Raw genomic sequence first — 24,384 nt, 5'->3', positions numbered from 1 at the left:
ACTCCAAACTCATGGCATGTTTTAGGGGGTCTGTTAAAACTCAGTGGGCTCAGGGGAGGCAACAGTGGCACAGTGGCTAACCAGAAAAATGAAAAATGGCACGTAATGCCGAAAAGGTTGCTGACCCCTGACCTAGACTGACCCAAATTTTGCAGCCTCATAAATGTTTAGTCTATGGGCAAATCCTGAAATCCATGTGAAGTATTTTTTTTTTTTTTAATATCTTCTGCATTCCACGTTTGCTGTGCTCTTGTATAAGGTATTGCTGACAAATCAAATCTTGGAGGCCAGGTACAGTTAAGTGTATGCTGGCAGTGCTCCAGGATGGCAAATGGAGTAAAGTTATGAGCTCAGTGAGTTTCTGGGTAATTGTGACAACATCGGGGATGAGAGAGTGGCACAGTGTGAAACGCATTAACGCAAGTCAACCCTGCTCTCTCTTTACAGCATCAGGGCACGAGGTTCAGACAGCACACGGCAGCTGACATGTCGAGTGAAGAACCCAGCCGCTCATCAAGCTCTTGAGACAAGCAAGACCATGAGGGTATACTGTAAGAACCCTGCGATTGTGACTTAAATTCACACTGAAAGTGTTTACAATTAATTACTCCTAATAATCAATCTTCATTGGTAATCTGTGATCAGTGATTTAATTAAATGGAGCACATACTGAAATAATAAAAATCACCATGACTTTGAATTCAAATAATAGATTTTCTCACACAGTTCTGAGTTCATGGCCACAGTTATGTGACTCGTAGTCAATTGGGCCTTTTCCTGTCAAGAAATACTCTTGGTCCTTTCACTATGAAAATAAATTTGCACTTCACTCTGAGATGATAACACTTACAAGGTACCAGGAGTACACCTTGAATGACTAAAGGCAGCATGAAGTGCTTTACTTCCACAGTGTGACTTATTTACTAGTGAAACAGGATATTCGAAGATAATTTTTTTTAATTTTATTCACTGGGTATTGTGAAAAATGTTTTTGTAAGACTGTTATTCAAGTAAATAATGATATTTAACATCTAAATACATTAGGTTACATCAACAAAATAAAATTTTAAGGGTTGGATCAAATGGAGTTCTTATATGAAGCTCCTAAAGGGACATGGTAAAAATTGTAAATGAAAAAAAAAAAAGTTTTTGTGGGAATTGTTAATTTTTTTTAGAGAGGTTTCTAGTGTTTTGCAAGCAAACACATCGTTTCTTGGAAGAATGCAATATTTTTGCAAGTAAACATCAAATGTTTTGCTAGACAATGCAAACTTCCTTGAGAGAACTTTTAAAGAGAATGCAAATGTTTTGTGAGTGAACGTAAAGATTTCAGCAGAACTCAATACTTTTGCTAGAAAACGCAAACGTTTTGTGAGTGAATGCAAAGATTATTGGGAGAACGCAATTTTTTGCTAGAAAATTTCCCTCCTTCTTGCACACGAATGTTCCTCTGTGAGCAAACACAAAAGCATTAAAAAATTTCTCCCAGCTTATATTTTTTTTCCATCACCTTGTCACATTAGGGGCTCCGTACCATCATGACATTTCAACTGTGTCATTGTTCTGCAAAACATAATATATATATATATATATATATATATATATATATATATATATATATATATATATATATATATATATTATTATTATTATTATTATTATTATTATTATTATTTTGTTTCTGTCCATACAATTAAAAGTACTCTAAATGGAATTCAAAATCACATTGAACCCCACTGACTTCTATGGTATGGACAAGAAACACTGAGACATGCAAATATTTTGAACTATTCCTTTAAGGTATCAATTGCTACAGTACTTGCCATGTTCTACCAAGTAGGGTTGATTTACGGTTCATGTTGACTTGAAAAAGAAGCACCAAAGTCCTTTCAAATCAGTTTAGAGCATCATGTTTTAGCTCATACTTTTTCTATGTTATGTAAGCTTATCTGTTATGTTATTAGGTGAGCTTTGAAAACCTATGCAGCCTAATGCACATTTTAAATTCCATGTGATATGATGCATTTCACAGGCATAAGCTTCCACCAAAACGCCAATCACATTTTTTCTGCTCACTAAATTTATGCTTTAAAACACTGGCCCCCCTTCCCTCACCCCAGCTCATGGTTCCATTACCGCCCAGCCAGTGCAATAAGTGCTAATGTAGCAGAACCGATGGCCAGCATCGCTGTCTTACTCAGCACGCCTGGCCCATCAAATCCAACTTTCCACTGCCCATTTTCATCTGCAGCAGATTGTGAGCAAGACGGCACTTTGTCATGGCAGACTCTCATCCGTCCATCGCGCCCGCTTCCAAACTGATTGGGGCAATAACAAAGAGCAGCCCAGCCCCGTAATTTATTTTATGGCAAATGTATTATTCAGGAGCCCCACTGTAATTTATTCATGTTCCACATTGCCTTATTACGGTTTAAACATCTGTTATTTTGGTTTATGGACTAGTGCCAATGTGTGGTTCGCTCTTTATACTTAATGGTTTCATCAAAGGGACAAGCAATGTCTTCCCGCTGCACTGGCATTAAATATCCTCGATTTAATAATGTTGTACAGGACTAAAATAGAGTCATGCTCTTCCTGATGCTGTGATGCTCAAACTTGTGGTCGTTTTTCTACCAAGCTCTGTCTTCTTCTTCCTCCACTTCATCTTTCATGATTGGGTCTAACATGAAAAGACTTCAGTCTTCACAGAACAAAGGGGAGATCTTTTGTTTTAATAATATTTTCCCTCCTTCCTGCACACGAATGTTCCTCTTTTCATTCCTTCTTAAGAATCTCATGAGCCATGCTGCGATGCATGCAAACACATACGAATGATTCAAACTTCTGTCTATTGATGTCGTAACCCTTCATTCACTTTGTCCAGTTCCTCCGCAGGCTCCGGTGATCATGGGATTAAAAAATGAAGAGGTCAAAGCTGGTTCCTTTCTCAGGTTGGTGTGTATGTCGTACGGGGGCAACCCACTGGCCACTCTGCATTGGACTAAGGTGAGAGAAATATGAGAAATTCATCCTCGGTTGCCCTTTTCTTTTTCCAGAATAATTACTTTGCCTTTTTCTTTACTTGGAGAAAAGACCTTGAGTTTGGTTTATAGTTATTGATTAAACTTTATCTCCCACACATAATAATAATAATAATAAAGTGTTTGATTAATAAAACTTTACAAAAAGTTCCCATGAGTTAATGCATTAACTCTTAACTAACTATAAGCAGTACATTTTTTGTACATTTTTTTACATTAACACTAAAGATACAATTTTTGATATTTATAATTTATTGGTAAATGTTGAAATTAAAATGATTTGTTTGTAAGATTAATAAATGCTTTAGAATTATTTTTCATTGCTAGTTAATGTTAAGTTATATAGTTAACTAATGGAAACAAGTGGAAACTTATTGTAAAACTCTCAAAGTTAACGAATGCATTGAACACATTAATTAATTCAGTTTTTTTTGTTTAAGACCTCCAAGGTGGGATAAGCTGAAAATCATTACTTTTTGGGTAGGGGACATTAGGATATTTTTATAGTTTATCTAGCATATGTGATAGTTCACAAAAAAAAAAAAAAACAAAAAAAAAACATGGAATTTGTGCCTCTAAAAGACACGGGACACGAAAGTGTACTGCATTCATGTAAAGTGCCCCTGGTCCAAATGTTACGTTAAGCAGGTAGCTGTTAGATGAAAAATGATTGGCTGCATCATTCAACCATGCGAGAGCTGTTTACCAAAATGCTTTGCAGGCCAATTACCATGAATGTAATCCCAAAGTAAGGTCACAGTGGAACGTAGGTTACTAAAGTAATTTGAAGCTAGGTGGAATCTTGCAGGTAAACCTGGTTGTTATATTCTTAAAAATTTTATCAACCTCAGAAATTATGAAGCATTGGCATCTCAAACAGCTTAATAAATGTGATGCAAAGCTTCAGTGCCACTGAAAATTCTGCGGAGTGGGAGGACTACCTCAAGATAACAGCATGCATATGTTCACAAAGAACAAAAGCAGTGCTTTTTATAATGGCCATTCAACATTTCTTAAAGACACTTAAAGTGGCTCTCGGGTAATGTTAAGTGGACTACCCTTGTGTAAATTTTTTCTCTTAAATAGGACATTAAGAAACTATGATAAATGTATTTTTTTTAATCCACCCATTTATGTAGTAGTTTGGGGGCGGGGGGTGGGTGGCTGTGCGTGTGAGTGAATGACTAAACTCAGCAAACCTAGGGGAAAGCTGAAAGCTGCAACCAAGAACTTTATTAAACGTCTGTGTTTAGAGACAGAGAGAAGATGTCAAGCTTTAAATCATTTGCAAGTGAAGTCTAGGCCGCCGAATCTACTTTTCAATTCATGTAGTGTCCCGCAGACAGACTCACAGTGGAGACTCTCCGTTTACTTTGATAAAATGTGTCAGTCCTGACATCTCTAATAATTTTCAGCTAATGCAAATGTTAGCGTCTGCAACACTGTTGACTGGATGACTGATCTCAGACACAAATGTCTTTTTATAGAAGTAAAGTTTGCATCTGTCTATCTGTCTATCTGTCTGTCTGTCTGTCTGTTTGTCTGACTGTGTCTATCCTTATGTCTATGCTTATGTCTGTCTATTCATCCATTCATTCATCTATCATCTGTATTTGTCATTACAAGTAAAGTTTGCATCTATCTATCTATCTATCTTTCTGTCTGTCTGTCTGTCTGTCTGTCTGTCTGTCTGACTGTGTCTATCCTTATGTCTATGCTTATGTCTGTCTATTCATCCATTCATTCATCTATCATCTATATTTGTCATTACAAGTAAAGTTTGCATCTATCTATCTATCTATCTATCTATCTATCTATCTATCTATCTATCTATCTATCTATCTATCTATCTATTTATCTATCTGTCTGTCTGTCTGTCTGTCTGTCTGTCTGTCTGTCTATCTATCTATCTATCTGTTTAATATGTATCTGTTTATCTGTCTGTCTGTCCTTATGTCTATACATGTGTCTGTCTGTTTGTCATTCCATCCATTAGTTTGTCTCCCCATCTGTCTATCAGTGTCATCACTTTTCTCTTTTTCAGGAGAAGTCCTGTCCATTAGCTGGGAAGAGGACGTTGTGTCACGTCGGTCCAGTAGTGTGTTGAAATTGAAGGTGAAGCCAGAGGACAATCATGCTGTGCTGCGGTGCGAGAGCATTAACCAAGTATCTCGTTCACCAATGTCCCTCACTCGCACTCTCACCGCCCTTTGTGAGTAGTCCAGAACACATTATAGCTAATAATCTTAAAAAAATCTTCTTCTCAAAAACCCATCAAACTTCTAAGAAGGCCACAAGCCTCTCGTTACTAGTAGTTTTTAAAATAACCTTAAACCAAAAGCTTGATCTTTCATGACACACTGTCACTTACCATAAGCCAATTACACATGGCTGTATCATGGCTGACAAGTAAATCAGGTCAATACTTGCTGCTACCTGGAGTTTCTGTAATCTTTTATTAACAGAGGATGGTTCATGATGGTCTTATCACAACAAATTCCAATGTCAAACAACCCTTTCATATCTCTAATCTACATTCATTGCCGCATACATCTTATTGAGAATATATCTTAGTGCACACAAATACTGATTCCAGTTGGGTGTTATTAGAAGATCCCTCTAGACACTTCATTCACAATTTCATTGATCAGCTAGATCATTATTTCAGTACTGTGAGAGGATCATGAGAACATATCTTAATGGCCTGACTAGCGTGTTTAAACAATTTGCTGGAAAGATCTGCTGACTGTCCATTTATCCTGCTTCTCTTTGTGTAGTGGTAATCACTTTTCCTCACAGTTGAACCAGACGAGGTAAAGTTACTGGGTACATTTGAAGCCATAGAGGGAGAGGAGATCAATCTTTGCTGTTACACTTCTTCTAGTAATCCTCCAGTCCACATCTGCTGGTGGCTCGGGTTCAAGGAGCTCAACAGAATGGATGTTACCAACTCTGAGGTATTCAACCTAACTTAAGAGTAAATATTGAGGGTGTGGAAACTCTTCCACATAGTACTCTAACATACTCTTCCATAGCTTCTGTTTTTAATGGCTGACTGATAAATGAAACTTAATATAGAATCTCCTTTAAATTGTGTAAAAAGCCATCTTCAGTGTTAAATAAGTCCTCTATTAGATGGTAGTGGTGGCTAATATGAAATAAAATGATAAAGAATTAAATTAATTGTTAACAATACAATACACTATGGTTGTCTTATATTATTATTTTAAGGATTTTTACCCAAGCCAATTGTCTCTGAGAACCTGACACGTTATAATTCTGGAGACTCCAGGTAGGTTGCAGTTCTGGAAAATGGTGGTGCTGGAGACTAAATGGTTTCTGGTGGTTTTACACCTAATTCTTCGCATTAATTCTCAAATATTTTGCAGTTAACATTCTTCTCCACCTTTTTTTTTTTTTTTTTTTTTTTTTTTTTTGAGCCCGCTGACCAAATGAGCATTTTGCTGTCCAATGGTCAACTTTGCAATTTCTATTTTGCATTCGTTTTGAATATTTCACATGGGGATTTAATAATTTTTGACTTTTCAGTCTGAGTTGAAACTCTTTTTTTAGCCAAATTTATCAGTAAAAGTAATATATAATTATATATATAATTATATACCTGAATATAAGTTTTTCACTTCCAGCCTTCATCGACAATTATATATCATTTATAAATTATTAAATACAAAATTAATAGTAGTTGTTCAGATTGGATTGGATTTGAAATTGGAAAAATGTGCTTGAACATTTTACATTTTGGACACGTGTGTGTGTGTGTGTGTGTGTGTGTGTGTGTGTGTGTGTGTTTGTGTGTTTGTGTGTGTGTGTGTAGTAATAAATGTCAAATAAATCTAAATAAATATAAAGAATCATTTATAGCATCACTGTTTCCACAAAAATATTAAGCAGCACAGTGTTAATAATAGGAAATGTTTCTTGAGAGCCAAAACAACATATAAGAATGATTTCTGTAAGATCATGTGAAACTAAAGAGAGTAATGGATGCTAACAAATTAGCTTTTTCATCACAGGAATTACATTGTAAAATATATTAAAAAGGAAAACAGTAATGTTACTGTAATAATAGTGATAACATTTTACAGTGTTACTGTTTTTACTGTCTTTTTGCATAAATACTTGCTCATTTAAAATCGTTTTACTGTAAAAAAAAATTCAATTATAAATTGAATAATATATATATATATATACACATACTAAATTTTATTATGTTTAATATAAAAAGTGGCCAAAATGGGCTTATTTTTATTTTATTTTTTTATAAATGTCAAAATGTTTTGGTTAGCCTTGAATTGATTGCTAAAGAAAAGAAGATCTTTACAATTTTTTATTATTAGTCCAGGATCCTTCAAACTAAAAAATTAAGATGTCAGTGTACCTTTATGATAAAGAACATCACCCATCATACTTGTTCAGCCTTGTAGTTGCTTTGAAGCATTTAGTTTTATTATTTGACACTGTTTCTATGTCTTGCTTTTGATAGGTCCATCAACAATATAAACTACCACACTCTCACAAGCCATTCCACTGCCAGTGAAAAGCTTCATGAGGTGTAGTGCCTGATTAAAGGAATAATTCTCAATTATTGTGTGAAATAAAGCCAGCGAGCCTTGACCCGAGAGTGATTCAAAAGTCTCCATCAAGACTCTGCTTTTACTTTAGTTTCTATTAGTTACTACACAATATTCCATGAGTTTAGGGGCTTTTAGAGTCTCTCTTTTTTTTTAATCTCCCGCTCTTCCTCTCCAGAGGTTGATTTGAATGAAACTTAAGTGAATAAAAGCTGACCCGAGGCTGCTCGGCGCTTCACAGAGCCCTCCTTGTTCATTTGGAGGTGTTTTACATCTGATCTTACACTTAGATGGTGGTGTGATTTATTTTATTTTTTTCTCTCATAGCTACCTTTTATGATAATTAATTTTTTTTTTTATTCGTTTGGCCGTAATTAACCATGAAGCCAGAGTCAACACTCTAAGCAGGTGTCAATAAGCTTAGCAAATGAGCAGAATTAACAACTTTGGCAATTAAAATAATGAGAATGATCAAGGTAAGGCTCCTTTTCACTACTTTCCCCAGAAGAACATGTAAAAATAAGATGGTTTTTAGAGTTATTTTCTGTCACTCGTGTCTAATCTATGTATTTAACTCTTAAAAACATTTCAAAACCGTGGCTTTGCTAAATTTGCCTCACTGAAATATGTTCATGCATTTAGTGAGATTATAAGAGTCACTATAGACGCCAACGCTTTTGTCAAAATGATTTTCTTTGCATTTAATCAGCAAATCACATGAAATATAGTATCTCTGATTAAACAAATGACGGTAGTATGATTTAATATTTCCACTCTTGTGTGCAAAGTGTGCACTTACATTCCTTATAATAGCACTTTTCATAGACCATATATTATGCTCAGTTACAGAGAAAGTTCTCATATGAAATATTTGTGTTACAGGGGGAAAATAGTGGGATGATTACAAGGTCTAACCTGACGCATAAAGTGTCACGTGAGGACAATGGTCTTTTTCTGATTTGTGAGGCGTTCAACAAAGGCACCTGCTTCTCTAGGGTTCGTGCTGAAGAGCTCACCATTTACTGTGAGTGACCGCTGGCATTTTTAGCTAACATTTAGGCAGAATGATCCCTGATAAATCCATTTAAGCAACAAGTAGTTGCTTAACTACTAAAGTCATAGGTTTGATTCACAGAAACTTGAAACTTGAACACAGAAATGTTCAATATGGATGCATAGAAATGCATTAAATGTCACAAAAGATTTATGTTTTTTTTAACTTTCTCTTCATTGTAGATCTTAAACTTTTGAACAATCGTGTATGTTGAGAAAAATGTATACCTTTAACCCACTGTAATTGAATCAAAGCTTATCTAAAATAAATGTAAATGTAATAATGTGTTAATAATGTACTAATTGGAATATTAGCTTAGTTGATGTCTGTTCCTCTTACCCCATTTGTTTTTTTCTTAGCTTTTCCTCAAAAGGTGTGGTTAGATGCTCCTCCACCAAACGTCTTCTTACATTCTGGTACAACTTTTCTGGGCTATTTCTCCAGTGGTGGGAATCCCACAGGTCAGCTGGTCTGGTTGAAGGTGTGTAGTGGTATGAACGTTTTTTATGACAGTTACAAATATGTTTTGTTGCAGTAGGTCTGCCATTAAATAATCCTCCATGTCTGTGTGTGAACTACAGAACAATAAAGTCATGCAGACTGCATTGAAGCAGGTGTTTTCACAGCATGGTGTGTCACGAGAGCTGCTTCTCATCCTCCAGCCCACTGACAATCTGGCCACCTACCGCTGCCACTTCTAGAACAAAGCCAATAAAGTTCTGTCCACCCAGACCAAACCTAAAACCCACACACACCATACTGTGATGGGAAACCACTCGTTTTTGGTGTACTTCTTTACTCTTCTTAACTTTGCTAGTTGCCAATTAATACATACCTTGTCACTTATCAAATACGTTATTCAACAAATAATAGTACAATTTATATTTTCTGTATTTCCTTTTTCTGCCTGTCAAATATGGTAATAGCATAATAAAACATCTTAATAAATAAATGGAGCATGTTTTGCTGTGCATTTGAATTTAAACTGCTCAACAAAAAAAGATATAAAATTGCTAACAAGACATTTTAGTAATTATTAAAATATACACTAGAGTTTAAAAGCTTGAGGTTAGTAAGGTTTTTTTTATACATTTATAAGGATTTTATCAAACAGTTAAGACATTTATAATTTTACGTAAGATTTATAATATATTCAATGATGTTCAAAATTATTTTGAACTTTGTTCATCAAAGAATCCTAAAATAAAATTTGTGATTTCCACAAAATATAAAGCAGTACAGCCGTTTAAAAACTGATATAATTAGAAATGTTTCTTGAGCAGCAAATCAGCATATTAGAATAATTTCTGCAGGATCATGTGACACTAAAGGCCCCGGTATACTTCAAACAAAGTTTGTTTTCGTTCTTCGTTTTGGGGGAAAAAGAAGTTTGAATAAGGCTGATGATTTAAACTTAAGTTTTGAGCAGTTTATAGTAGAGCTTGTTTTTTGTCGTTTCTCCTATCACAAATGCATATATGATTTATGTTTACGCTGCATGATACGCAACGCAACATGTAAAAAGACAGTATAAGTCATTATAATAAGTAATTACATCCCCACTGGATGCAACAAATGCCTCGTTTGTAATGGGTTTGATTGGTTTTGTCTCGTCGAGCCGGGAGACACGGCATGACAGTATGGGAAGGGGCGTAACATTTCCATCACACACTTGAGGCATTCGGCCAATTACAACACACTGGATAGCTGGACAATCACCGTACACCTCGGCGTACACCACCTTTTTCAAAACAAATGAGCTTTGTAAAAATCTATGCGTTTCAGAAAGGCAGGGCATAGAGAAATAACAATAATGTACATTATGTGGAAAATAATGGGGTTTTTTTTGTTTTTTTTACCTTAAACCACATAAACTCATTGCATTACACCAAAGACCCAAAATAATGTTCTTTTTACCAACGTCATATGACCCCTTTAATAAAGAATCTATAAATCTTAATATCCTCATCATCAGGTATGAGGTGTTAATGGATAGGGTTAGAAGTGTGTTGTTTGAGAGTATGGATGAAAGTATCTGGTTTCTTGGATGAAAGTAACTATTTTCACAATTTATTTTGTGGTTATGCATTAGAATCAGTCACATTCTAATTAGTTGTTCTTGTTGTTGTCTCTCAATCAGTTCCAGCAGTGAGTGTGGAAATCATGGCCAACCATCAAGAGCTGCGCAGGGGTCAGACACTGGAGCTGGACTGCTTGGCTGTTAGCAGCAATCGCACTGCAAATATCAGCTGGAGTTTGGGCCTCGTCATGTACTAAAACATTCCATTATACATCATAACACTCATGCACAAATACACACACCCACAGCTAATACTGTATTACATAGTCCAGCACTCCCAAGGGGATTTTGCTGTCCATCTGATTTGTTCACATCAACAGACTGCAGAGAATTGCCCCTTGGTCCACAAAACACAGGCAAATACATATGCATTTCAGGTGAATTTGGCTCCAAAATGACCCAGGTCGTTTTTAATGCTGAGAAGTGTGCAATAGTTAATGACGTCTGATGTGTATCTGTACATAAAGAGCAGAATTTGTGCAGGAGGGCTCAGTAAAAAGCTCTTTGGAGAAGCAGGAAAGTGTGATATGTTTGCAAAGGCGGATGGGAAGTTTGGCAGTCCATCCCGAGACCTTTTTTAATGTCTCTATTAGGTTTCGACTGGCAGCCGGTGATCACTAAGTCATTACCTTGTTGGAGTCTTTCTCTAGCGCTGTCGATATGTGGCCAGTTGAAGGAAAAAACTTTACAGCTATTGTGAGCAGATCAGTTGTAGTTTTTTACCAGCTAAGCCTAACGTTATGGCTCAGCTTTTATTTCTAAAGAAATTCAGCTATAAAACTATAGTGTTTGTGAGTGGAGGAGTGGTCTGCTTCGAGTTTTATAGGTTTTCAGTTTTGTCGGATGGTCCCTGCGGGGCCCTAACACATGTCGGGCAAACAAAAAGATTTCACAGCAGGTGAATGCTGTTACTGTGAAGGCCTTTATCGAATATTCATAGTCTATTTTTGCAATGTTATTCCAAGGGGAGGTTTTTGAAATTGTTCTTCTTTTATAAAAGGTTCATGTGAAATAGCATTGTAAATTGTCTCATGTCTTTTATAAAGTTTTTTTTCTTTCTTTCTCTCTCTCTCAGGCTGAAGGGAGTTGACCAGGCTCCTAACAAGGCTGGATTTGGTGGGATGTCCCGAACCAGTAAGCTGTCCCTCACTCTTGAGTCCCATCATAGGAAGAAAAGAATGACCTGTCAGGCCTTCAGTAATGTGCTGTTCGAGGGTGTCAACAACTTCTAGACTCTCAACGTGCTCTGTGAGTTTTCTGAACATGAATGTGGACTGTCAACTGACAACAAAACATTATTTGATCAAGTTAATCTATATTATTGAACATAAGCCATTTTACAAATGATTTTGTCAGCCTTTGCGCTATTTATTTATATATTTATTTATTTATTTATTTATTTATTGGGAGATTAATAGGGATAATAAATAAGGACAATGTATTTATTTAATGTATGGTTAATATGCGGTAATAAATAAATTAGTGAATCATTACTATTTATTCCATGGTCTGTCTGAATACTGGATTCTGATTGGCTGGCAAGTATGCAGTAAAAACGTTTTATGCACAGGTAGTTCCAAGTCAGTTTAATAATTATTCTATATTAATCTGCTACTTCAATTAATGTGCACACAAACCCACTCACTCGCACACACACACACACACACACACAGAGAGAGAGAGAGAGAGAGAGAGAGAGAGAGAGAGAGAGAGGTCAGAGATCGCAGATTGTGCTGCGCACACACATAAACTTGATGTCAGTGCTTCCCTGCGATTTTATTAATAAAAATAGCCTAGATACTGGATTGTTAAATGATATTCCTCAGCGACGACGTGATCAAATCACTGTTTTTGAATTAATTAATTGTTTGTAGAGAGATGTGCAGATGCAGCACGTAGGTAGCACACACACAACTGTCATCTCTCTCTTTCTTTCTCTCGATAAATTATTAATTGAAATAAATGCTATAATAAATAAATGTGATTTTACTGCACTATTTCATCTCAGTTTCTTTCTTTTTTGCTTTCAATCATTCCATTAATTACTTGCTTATTTATGTTATTTTTCACTAGAATGTTATTTTTAAACATTCATTGATAGTAGTTTTATCATGGGTATGGTTGGTGTAGCTTTCTGGTATAAAGATGTACTGTTATTTTGTTCAGGCAAGTATTCTGATGTATGTTTGAATGAGTCTATACCTCCTAATGTGTATGGCGAGTGTGTGGTGTGATGTGTGTATTTCTGTGTGTGTGTATGTGTGTCTCTGTGTCTGCAATGATTATGGTTTGACTTTGATGTTGTTTGGTCTGATCCAGCCAGCCACCTCTTCAAAGCCTGACACGCTTTGTGAGCATGACGGAATGTCACTGTGTGGGTGTGTGTGTGTGTGTGTGTGTGTGTGTGTGTGTGTGTGTGTGTGTGTGTGTGTGTGTGTGTGTGTGTGTGTGTGTGTGTTTGCGCACACTCTTTGTCTGTTTCCAAACCTCCACAGTTTGTGATTTAAATATCTGTCTGTGTAAGAACAGACCATTAATTATCACTTTGCCTGCTTTATTGTCTTATATTAAGATTATATTTCATCTTTCACTTTCTTAGTGTGTGTGTGAGTGTATTTGAGCTTGTGTGTGTGTATTTCTGCTTGTAGATGTACGCAAATCGTTTGTGTTAAAATCTGCATTTGAATTCTCATTCGCTCTGAAATGACACAATGTACATTAATGAGACAAAGACACAGAAGCCCCCCAGAGAGATCAACAGCACAATAAATCATACGCCTTGTTCACAACAGACCAGTGCGGCGCCAGACGTTAGAGAGGAAAACGACTCAAAATCTGCTGCTTTCTTAAATCAGTTCTTACAGTATAAATATGATGCAAAATTAACTTTTTGCCACATGTGAACTAAGAAAATTTTACTAGTTGTAAATAGCGAATTTCAGAATGTGTGTGTATATAGATAGATAGATAGATAGATAGATAGATAGATAGATAGATAGATAGATAGATAGATAGATAGATAGATAGATAGATAGATAGATAGATAGATAGATAGATAGATAGATAGATAGATAGATAGATAGATCCGGGGGTTGAAAACTTTTGAACAGAATGAAGATATGTACATTTTGTATCTTCATAACATGGTAACAATGCAGTATTAAGAATGTAAACTTTTAAAGGGGTTGTTTTTATTTTACTATTAATTTCTCTTGTAGACTATATGTAAACAACTTTTATGTGAAATATCTTATTCAGGTAAGTACTAAATAAACAATGACATACATTTTGTATGATCCCTCTTATTTTGGTAAAATAATTAAAATTTTGCACATCTGCAAGGTGTATGTAAACTTTTGACTTCAACTGAATATATGGTAACACTTTAGTACAGGGACCAAATCTTAACGAGTTGCTGATTAGCATGCCTAGAATTAGCATATTGGTTGTTTATTAGTAGCCTATTTATAAAGCACATATTCTGCATGACCATGTTCTATATCTTTAATCCTACCCAGTACATAAACTTAACTACCTTACTAACTATTAATAACCAGCAAATTAGGAGTTTATTGAGGCAAAAGTCATAGTTAATGGTTTGTTAATAGCGAGAATTGGACCTTAAAATACAGTGAGACCATATGCATGAATGTATGTACATTACGTATATGTAATACTGTATGTACAGTATGTATACTGTATGTATGTATGCATGTAAAAAAAAAAATTAATATTTTAAATATATAAGAATGTTTGCAAAGGAAAATGATTCAATATTAAAATATTTATGAATAAATATTTTTAAAAAAAATGTTTGCATCTCTGTAATTCATGGGTTGTTAATGGCAGTGCAGAGTAAGCATTAGTCTTTAATTAGAGTTGCTAATGTATTATGTATTTATTTGTGAGATATGTTGTTTACATACAGTATGGTGTGACAAACAGTTTGGTTTGTGTAACTGTTGTGTTCATTGTCAAGTTTAGAAATATGTTTGCTTACATATTAGCATCTTGAATGTGATGCATCTGTTAAAATTCGGTTCCTCCAGAGTTTTCGGATGAGCAGCCCGATCAGGTCCAGGTCATTGAGGATGAAATTACCTGCGAGTGGATTTTTCAGGGCGAGAAGCTCGTGAAAGGTAGCAGACAGCACTACATGACATTACGAGCCATGTCACCCTCACAGGCGCTCTAAACACTCAAACAGACGTAAACACACATTGCCATATGCATTCTGAATAAAACATCGATGGGTTCTGGCACTGCAGCTTGGCAGATGTGATCTTGTGCTAATGTATGCAGCCTAAATGAGCATCGCTGTCGCTCTGAATGCGACACAACGCTTCCGGTCTTCATCTTCATGTTGAAAGCTTCTTCGCAGTCTTGTGTTGAGGTCTCTGTGGTATTCCTCCAAAGAGGTTTCTCTGGGAGAAGGGTTTTAGTGGAAAAGCCAGCTGTTTCAGTGTGTATGTATGTGCAGCAGTTCACATTTCATTTGTTTTGTGGATTTGTATAGTCACAGCTCTGTGATTCACCTGTTCTGTGTGGGTTGTGTCACATCTCTATATGTTTGTGACAGAAGAAGATCCTCGTTATCACTTCAACGACTGGACTCTGGAAATCATCAACGTTTCTCGGCGAGACGAGGGCGATTCCATCATAGAGTGTTCCAATGCTGAGGGGAAGAACCGCACAATGCTCAAGCTGGATGTACAGTGTGAGGAGCTCAAACTAACACCTCTGCCTAACTAGGAGAGGTTCAACAAGTTTTGAAAGCAAAGTTCTAAAAGTCTAAGACCACATTCAAAATGTGTGATTTAATACCTGTAAATAGGGATTTAGAAAAATGTACACTAAAGAAAATATTTTAATTATTGATTTAAATATTTATAAATATAGTAATACATACCTGCAAACTAGTCGCTTTTCTGCAAAGTTTTGCAGTTTTTAATCAAAATATGTCATTTATGTGAATCGTCTAGATCTTTCGTCTAGATAAGAGTTTTGTGTGTGTGTGCTCTCATGGTTTGATGTCATAAAATGATTGGTCTGCGTGGCGCTGCTTTAAATCAAATACACCTCATCTCATAAGCTGACCCTCCGAGCCAGTATCGTGCCGAAAATTGATCGTCTGCCGAAAACGTATTGCCATCCACATCCGTCCGTTTTACACTTGCCAAAAAGTGATTACAGACTCTATAGATTGAGTGAACTGTTCTTTCTGCCTCAGAATGATTTGATTTCATTCATGGTTGTTCTATTTGACAGATTATAGCTCATTCGGTCCTTTTTACCTGTTGAAATACTTTTCTGACAACAACCATCAATGAAATCAAGTCATTTTGTCCGTTTTGACGGCACACGTACGCTCACATCCGCATGTAAACATGTCAGTTAGTTGGGTAAATTTATTGTCCACCACTGTGGAAATTTGTCTTTGGCTTCTCATATGACACAATTACACACATAATACAAAATGGCACACATAACACAATATATATATATATATATATATACATATATATATGTAAATTCCACAAAGAGTTGCCTACCTTTCATTTAACATTCTAACTGTCACTGAAACAAAGGAATGCTTAATCTGTTGTTGTCAGCGTGGAAGTTCCTCATTGTGAGTGAAGCAAACACAAAGTTCGCAATTTTTGCTCAAGTTCGCTGACTAAGTTTCAATCAAAGCCACAGTAGAACTGTTTTGTCTCCGAGCAACACAGCAGTGTTTTGATACTGAATAAATCCAGATTTTTGAACGAATCAAGTGAGTCAATGATTCAGTAACCCATTCATAAAGACATGCCCTGCGTTCCATTGGGAAGTGCACATCATTATGCCCTAATCCCTTCAAAGGACAAACGACTGTTTCTTGAAGTGCCCTTCTGCGTCATAATCACGTGCCCACATGGAGGCGACGTCACCATGCAAAGAATCTGTGCAAAGGATCATGGGAGTCCGAAGTGTCCATAAGTTGTACACTTCGAAATCCTTCATTCCGAAGGGCCCTTTGAAGTGGCCAGTTTTGAGCACATCGGTTTGGAACGACCCTTCAATATGTTGGCCATGATTATTTTCACTCCGAAGTGCCCTTCGGAGGGTGATAAATCCCATTTGGAGTGCACGGAGTAGTCACTTGCCTCGTTTTTGAATGAATCAGCCTTTGAATGAATGACTGTTGACTTGCTCATTAAAAAGGCAATTACCCGTCATCTACTGGTGGTTTGGTTTCATATTTAAAAGTATTGCATTTTTCCCAACATTTTTAACTTGTATGTTCAAAAATATTTTAAACAAGTTGAGAATAGACTGGTTTTCCTTTGCTAAAGTAAGGAAACTTTGCTTCCTCTGGTCCTGTAAACAAACATTGGTTTTCACGAGACTCACCAGCGTATGCTCAACGCTGACCTCATACGTCATCCGCCCTGAGCTGCTTCCATGTACAACTGTTGGCGCAAGGTACATTAAAGTGATTATTACGTTTTGAATATGGATATTTTTCTTACCAAATCACATTGATTAGCGAATCGATGCATTTTTGTAAGAAAAATATCCATATTCAAAACTTTATAGGCCTTTGAAGGAGGCTTTTGTTCACCCCCCTGAGCCGTGTGAGACACTTTTTTTAATGGATGGGCGCTTTTTATTTAACTTCTTTTGGACTGAAGCACTGCAACACCCGCTGTGTGGCATTAAACAGCTTGAAATATTAAAGAAAATTTTTAATACAACTCCAACTGGATTCATCTGAAAGAAGAAAGTCATATGCACCTAGGATGACTTGAGCATGAGTAATTTATGGGCTAATTTTCATTTTTAGGTGAATTAACCCTTTAATGAAATCAGGATGTGTGAAAAGCAAGGTTAAAATGTAATCAGTCAGGATAGTATGGATTTTTTTTCTCAGTGTAAATTACCACAAAAGTTGTGCCGCAAAGCCAATCTACGCTGTTCTCAATATTTGTACCACATGTTTATTTGCCGATTCAAGCCCACACACAGACGTACACACACTTGAAAGTGAAATGAAGAAAAAGAGAGGGGCGCAGAGAGAGAAAAAGAAAGAAAGAGCACTCCCACTTCCTTAATGATTTAATAATAGCACTCCTTCAAATCTAGGCCTGCATGTTCCTGCAAATCCTTCTGCACTAATGGATCTCCACGTTCTCATACGTTATCATATGAATAGCATAGATATTCATTATGTATGGGCCATTTGAATAGCTTTTACCAATGGTGCTGTTTTCCATGTAGGCCCCCCTCTTTCTGCCCGTTAGGAACAATGCAGAGGAGGATTGTACATGCCAGAGATTATGCTGGTGGTAATGGCCCACTTGGTCGAGGATATGATCCTCCTGGGGACAGGGATGGAGATGAGGCAGAGGAGTTTGCTGTACGTGCCTGAGGCAACCATTTTAGGACCATATTTTTAGGAACTTCAGTGCAACTTCCCTGCATATGAGGAAGCAGTGCTATTTCATGTTTTAATCATACATTTTTACATGATGATAAATTATTTTTATATTTTTATTTTGATACTTTCTGATTTTTTAGAAAACTTTTTTTATACATATTTTTGTTTTATTTTTCAAAATATTTGTATATATTATCTGTGTTAGTATTTGTAGTGTGTATTTTATATGATAGGTTTTTTTTTTTGGGGGGGGGGGGGGGGGGGGGGGGGGGGGGGGGGGGTGCCTGAGGCAACCTACTTTAGGTCCAATTTTAATGATATTCAATGCAAACTTTATTTTTTTTTATAGTTATAATGCAGTTCTATATTTATAATATACTATATTTGCTGTATATTTATATAAAAGCAGTGATATTTCATTATTTTCATTTTTAAATATCTTATTTTTATTTTTATATTTTATAAAATAAATGTTTATTTATAGCAAATGCAATATTTATTTGATTTCATAATAAATATTTTGCTTTTACTGATATTTTATAAATATTTATACATTTATTCATAGAAAAACTATGTTTGATTTTATTAGTTTTTTCGGTATTTTATTTTTTCAGTTTTTATTAGACAGACAGACAGACAGGATAGATAGATAGATAGATAGATAGATAGATAGATAGATAGATAGATAGATAGATAGATAGATAGATAGATAGATAGATAGATAGATAGATAGATAGATAGATAGATAGATAGATAGATAGATGATAGATAGATAGATAGATAGATAGATACTGTAGATAGATATTCAGATAGATAGATAGATACTGTAGATAGATTGATTCAATTAATAGATGATAGATAGAATAGATGATAGATAGAGTAATAGATAGATAGAGAGATAGATAGATAGATAGATAGATAGATAGATAGATAGATAGATAGATAGATAGATAGATAGATAGATAGATAGTTAGGATAGATAGATACTGTAGATAGATAGATAGATAGATAGATAGATAGATAGATAGATAGATAGATAGATAGATAGATAGATAGATACTGTAGATAGATAGATAGATAGATAGATAGATAGATAGATAGATAGATAGATAGATAGATAGATAGATAGATTCAGATAGATTGATAGATAGATAGATAGATACTGTAGATCTTTCTGATAGACAGATAGATGATTGGATGGTTGGATAGATAGATAGATAGATAGATAGATAGATAGATAGATAGATAGATAGATAGATAGATAGATAGATACTGTAGATAGATAGATAGATAGATAGATACTGTAGATAGATAGATAGATAGATAGATACTGTAGACAGATAGATAGATACTGTAGATAGATAGATAAATAGATAGATAGATAGATACTGTAGATAGATAGATAAATAGATAGATAGATAGATAGATACTGTAGATAGATAGATAGATAGATAGATAGATAGATAGATAGATAGATAGATAGATAGATAGATAGATGATAGATAGATAGATAGATTTAAAATATTTTATATATTTTATTTTGTTATGAATTTTAGTTATGAATTTTATGTTTTAATATGTTTTTTTTTTTTTTCTTTCAGGTAAATGCCAGCTGTGATGAGTAAATGAAGTGTGGGAGTGCATAAAATAATTGATTAATAGAAACCACTAAAGACAAATAACTTGGTGGTACAGCTCCATCTGGGTTTATTTACACATGAAAACAAGCAACAAATAGAAAGATGGCGCTGGGACCATTTGGTTAAATTACTTCATGCAAATTGAGTTATGCAGCAAGTTATGGAAAACACAGCATTGGTTTTAGTAGTGAAAACCTTATGAGAGTCACAGACTTACAGATATTGTGTAAAATTAGTCCTAATATACAGGTTTTATTGCACACCATGAAATAATTAGCCATACATTTTCTCTGCCATCTCAACCCAATTCTTGATGTGAAAAGCTTATTTAAACTACATTTATTGCTATTCCTGTACAAACTGAGTGTGTTTATATGCAGTTATCTGTGAAACATTCTCACTAAGTATACACTTAGTTATTAAATGTAAGTTGCCTTATCAAGAATGCAAATATTTCTGCTTGTATATTTGAAATAGAGGTTTATTTGAGCTCTGGAAGAAAGAACCTTTATTGCTAACCAGCGTAAATGTGATTAATATTGTCAAATTAATAGCAATTCTGTTATTGTATCAGTACGGATGATCTGAGTAAGCCTTAGCTTGGCCGGTGCAAGCATGTAGAAATGTCAGCAGTAATTGCTCAGATATAAAAATAGTTATACATAGCTGAATGAAATCAGCTTATTAATGTTTTTTTTTTTTTTTTTTTTTTTAAATATCTACTTTGCATCCACAGATGCTCTTCTTAATTAGTGTTCTCTGTTCCCTTTTAATAATACAGTTATCCTGACAGGGTGTGACAGATTCTTTTTGAGGGGGCGTTAATTCTGTAGCCTTTTGAGAGTGTTGTTAATTTGCCTCAGTAAGCATTACCTCTGTTCACACATGTGCGGCCTGTGCTGTAGTGACAGTGACTCCAAGACTTGTTTGCAACCAGCCATGGAGGAATACAGGAGGGTTTGAAATAGCAGTGTTTCTGCTCTACACATAATAGAGACGACATTACAATAGACCTTGATTGTAAAGGCTTTCATGCCCTGTGAATAATTCAAACAGGAAGTGCAGAGGCACACTGTATCGAGACTTAAACAAAGGCAAGTCTGGCATCAACACATCCAAATTTAGACAATCAAATGCTACAAGTTAACTTTCCTTCGAAATCGTTTGCACTGTCGTTTAAATTAGCTGAGGTGAAAATTGAACTGTCATGGCCCTGACAAAAGGAAACGTCACTTAAACGTGCTACAATTAGCACACGCTGCTATAGACTGAAAATGTAGTGAGCAATGTCTATAACCAAAATGTTTTTAATGGGCAACCATAAATTCTCACATGTAGCACACCTTATGAAACACAAGAGTTCACAGTTGACTGGAATCACTGTAAAAAAACAACAAAAAAAATGTGTATATATATATATATATATATATATTCATAGTCAAAAGATGTTTGATTTAGTTTTTTATGATTGTTTAAAAACAAATTGTGCTTGAGGCAACCATTTAAGGTCCACTTTTCTAGGAATTTGAGTACAATTTGTGTTTTATAGTTATAAAGCAGTTAAATATTTTTGATATTTTATTTTGAAATTTTATAAATATAATGTTTATTATATTTATAGCAAATGCAGAGGTAGCTGAGTTTTTAATTTTCTTTTATTTATTTTGATATTTATATACATATTAATACTATATTTGTTTGTATTATTTATATATTTATATAACATTTACTTGAAACTAATAAAAATCATTTGACTAAAACAAAGCTAATATAAAATATAAATGAAAAACACAAACTTAAAAACTTAAAACTTAAAAATAAATTTTGCTGTGTCAACTAAATTAACTAAAATACATTTTACCAAAATGATATATGTATGTGTATATATATATGTGTGTGTGTGTGTGTGTGTGTGTGTGTGTGTGTGTGTGTGTGTGTGTGTGTGTGTGTACTGTGTGTGTGTGTATGTGTACTGTGTGTGTGTGTATGTGTAAATGAATTTAACCACAAAATTAATTCAACTAAAACTGAAAATGTAAAATAAATGCCCTTTTAAAATATTAATACTACTATAATGAATTATATTGCTACAATAAGTAATGATTAATTATGCATTATTGAATTATCTTTGTTTATATTATAATAATGGTAATTAATAATTATAATATACATTATAAATTACAATAAAATAAATTTGTATCTTATTTTGATGTTATCTTTTTGACTTGGCTTCCAGATGCCCCCACTGTTCGTATGAAGTCTGATCCTGTGTATGTGAACTTGGGAGACACAGCTTACTTACTGTGTGTCTCTGATGCCAACCCCATCACCTACAGTATGTTTTCCTGAAAGTGGATGGTGAACGATGTCCTTGTCATTCCTGTTTTGCTTTCAGCCCCGTTTCTCTTTTGCTTATTCTCATCCTTTTTCCCCCTTTGGTCCTTTGTTAGCTCAGCTCGCTTGCTATCTCTCTTTTTATCACCTCTATTTATCTCTTGCATCGCTCGTCTTTGTCTCTAACTCCCTCTTTCTCTCCGACTTCTCTTTTCTCACCATGTGTCACAGCTACTCTGTAACAGAGGTGCTATATTTCACCCTTCTAACAACGACAATGTCTCACCTTTATGCTTAATACTTCTAGCCTAAATAGAGAAAAATAGCTTTCATTAAAGCTGCCTTTCCAAAGGCCACATTTCTCAGTGTTAGCCACAATTGGGGCCGTTTCCGACCATTTCAGTGTCTATAGTGGCCCGCGTTCTTAGTCAGTGTCTGTGATATCTCAAGCCATCCTCTTTTTCTGTCTGGTTTTATGTGCAGGTATGGGAAAATTGATTTTGGTGTGAAGTCATTACCTTCTTTTGGCTTTTTCTAACTTTTTTGTTAGTGAGTTTTCTACAGGTGTGTGTGTGTGTGTGTGTTTTATTTATAGGGTGAAGGGGAAGTGGATGATCTGGGAGAGCAGAGTGAAGATGAAGGCACTGGTTTATTAAATTTATTTGTTTATGTATTTATATATATATATATTTATATATATATATCGATTTCAAATAAATGCTGTATGTTTGAACTTTTTATTCAAGGAATCCTACAAAAATGTATCACAGTTTCCACAAAAATATCAAGCAGTTTTGATAATAATAATAACAATAAGACATTATTCTTGAGCAGCAAATCAGCATATTAGAATGATTTCTGAAGGATCATGTGACACTGAAGACAAAGGAATTATTGAATAAAGTCGTTATTTTTGTTTTCTTCTCTTACAAAAAGTGTTCCCTTCACTTCATATAACCCAGATTGCACGTCTGATGGCAGATGGAGTATTCTGACGACGACTTTCATACCTTTTATAGACCTTGACACTGCTATTTATTTGGCAGTCTATAGGACAGTCACAGGCCTCCCGGTTTTCATCCAAAATATCTTAAATTGTGTTCTGAAGACGAACGAAGCTTTAATGGGTTTGGAATGACATGGGGGTAAGTGATTAATGACAAAATTTTCATTTTTGGGTGGAGTATCCCTTTAAGTAACAATTGATAAAAATTCAGTTTTGCATCACAGGAGTAATAACATTTTTAAATATACTAGTATAGAAAACAGTTATTTTAAATTGAAATAGTATTCCACAGTGTTACAGTTTTCACTGTATTTTTACTCAAACTTTAAAAAATACAAGCCAAAAAAAAAAAAACATTTACCGACCTTATATGTTTGAGCAGTAGTATACTATATTCAATAAAAACTGTGCTAATGATAAGGGATCTGGTCTGAGCAAGGGTTTGTTTAATTGTTAATGAGTACTGGTCTTCAAAGCACTTGTTCCATGTTCCTGCAGTTGCTCCAGAGCTTCAGAAGGGGCCGCAGTGGAGGAAGGTGGCCAGGCAAGGGGACGGCGGCAATGATGCAAATGTGGTTTGTCAGGCACAAGGTGTTCCTCGTGTCCACTTCACCTGTGCAAAAAAGCGATTTCCTTTAGACCTCAGCAACCCCAGGTGATCTGCTCTTGTCTTTTGTTGCTTCTTCCAGCATGGGTTATTATGCTCTGCTGTCTTTAGCTTGTTGTGCATTTGGAAGCATCCTACAGTATATAAAAACAATATTTTCATACACTTCTAAAAAAGTTAGCTAACTATAGAGTTATAATTTGGGTGTATATGGTTATAACTTGCTTAAGTAGAAATCAACGAGCAGTTCCCATTTAGATAGCTCTATAAACATTGTGTGTGTTTTTCAACTTGGGAGTTGTTCTGCATGTGCAGCCATGATGACGTACTTGTGTGTGTGTATGGAATGTGTAATGACTGTTTAAAATTTAAGTATGTGTGCATGTGTTTGTTTCATGTGTTTTAGAGCTTGTAATGATGGTGTTTGCTAGTGCTTGCAAGACTGTATTATATTATTGATACTCCTTAAATATTATGTTTTTATTCTTCTCCACATTTTTTTTTTCAAATTAATTTGGTTTTAACCACTTAAGAAAGATTCTTGTAATATATATAATTTCAGACTTTCAGATGCTATCCATTCATCATTTTATGTATATTGTATATTGAT

General features: G+C 35.0%; 1 pseudogene; it reads left to right on the top strand.

The window, feature by feature from the left end:
- Window positions 1-24,384, top strand: part of LOC109054423 — a 92,894-nt pseudogene that overhangs the window by 49,622 nt on the left and 18,888 nt on the right.

Source organism: Cyprinus carpio, chromosome B15 (genome assembly GCF_018340385.1).
Source record: "Cyprinus carpio isolate SPL01 chromosome B15, ASM1834038v1, whole genome shotgun sequence".
NCBI classification, from domain to species: Eukaryota; Metazoa; Chordata; class Actinopteri; order Cypriniformes; family Cyprinidae; genus Cyprinus; species Cyprinus carpio.
Note: the sequence above shows the minus strand (reverse complement) of the source record. Positions and strands in the feature narration are given on the sequence as shown.